The sequence below is a fragment of the Bison bison genome, unplaced genomic scaffold (genome assembly GCF_000754665.1).
Source record: "Bison bison bison isolate TAMUID 2011002044 unplaced genomic scaffold, Bison_UMD1.0 scf7180017864218, whole genome shotgun sequence".
Lineage (NCBI taxonomy): Eukaryota > Metazoa > Chordata > Mammalia > Artiodactyla > Bovidae > Bison > Bison bison.
Genome location: NW_011494790.1, coordinates 5,338,975 through 5,340,608, shown reverse-complemented (window position 1 = coordinate 5,340,608; position 1,634 = coordinate 5,338,975).

Sequence of the window (1,634 nt, the reverse complement as noted above, 5' to 3'; positions counted from 1 at the left end):
TGATTAGAACAGTCTTTTGGACTCTGTGGGAGAGGGAGGGGGGGATGATTTGGGAGAATGGCATTGAAACATGTATAATATCATATAAGAAACGAATCACCAGTCCAGGTTTGATGCAGGATACAGGATGCTTGGGGCTGGTGCACTGGGATGACCCAGAGGGATGCTATGGGGAGGGAGGTGGGAGAGGGGTTCAGGATTGGAAACATGTGTACACCATGGTGGATTCATGTTGATATATGGCAAAACCAATACAATATTGTAAAGTAATTAGCCTCTAATTAAAATAAATAAATTTTAAAAAAATGTGGCCACTGAGGTGGCCTCGACTGGGGTTTTTGATTTATACCAGAGGGTGTATCATGATATGGACCATGATGGTTTCTGACCATCCAGCTGGAATAAAAAGCTCTCATAGCATTTCAACTTTCTGTTTGTGTTTGAGAAGCTAGGAAAGGAAAGGTTGTAGTATACAGGTGTCAGAAGAGGAGTAGAGAATGTCTTAAGTGATAGTTGAAAAGGACAGGGGAGGACCAATACTATCATGATTTGCCTCTGTTGGAGTCTCTGACCTAGAGATTGAGAAGGGTGGGAAGCTGTTTTATTAGCAAATTAAAATAAGCCTGTGTGTGTGTTATTCTCAGTCATGTCCAACTCTTTTGCGACCCCATGGACTGTAGCCTCTGTCCATGGAATTTTCCAGGCAAGAATACTGGAGTGGGCTGCCATTCCCTTTGCCAGGGGATCTTCCCAAACCAGGGATCGAACCTTGGTCTCCTGCATTGTGGGCGGTTTCTTTACCGTCTGAGCCACCAATGGACCAAACAAGAGGATGCTGCAATCTGTTCTCTTAGGTCAACGCTTCTCCATGTGCTGTATGTGGGGCACTTGCTTCCTATGGCCGGGATACAGACAGAGGAACAAGGTGCTTGTTTTGTGGCTCCAGCCAAAGGTTTGGGGATCTGCATCTTTAAGGAATGCCCCACGCATGTATCAAGAGTACTGAGGCTTGAGGATTACTGAAGATGATCCTAATTTGAAGATCAGAGAGCTGCTCTGTGGCACACGTGTGCACGGCTCTGTAGAAAGTGACTAGAACAAGCTTGACAGATTGCAGTCTGTGTCTCTCTGGACCTCTTTGTTCTTGGAGGACAACTATCTTGGGGAGAAGAAGGCAGCTTAGCAGCTGGACAGGAATATGCATATTCTGCAAACAGCTGGGAAAACTGAGCTAATACACAAAGAGAACCCTGGAGAATTCTGTTTAAATAAAATTCAAAATGGTGACCTGTTTCTCACAGAAGACTCCACTCTTTGGCACCTGCCTTTCCAAGATAGATAAGATGGATATTCACATCTGGGATTTTTTGTTGTTGTTGTTATGCTTTCAGCATGAAGTGTTCTTTTATTATCATTCTTCATTTTTCAAAAAGATTTATTCAGGACTCTTCGCCTGTTTAGAAATACAAGAAAAGTGAACACATTTTCTCATTTTTATTCATTGAAGTGGTTTACTTTCAGAGTCAAAAACTTCTATTTTCAATTCATACAGCAACCTCCTTGACCCTGTCTACACTGCATGGCAAGTAGTTCTTTCTACCACCCACCCCAACTAATTAGAAGATAAAACAATG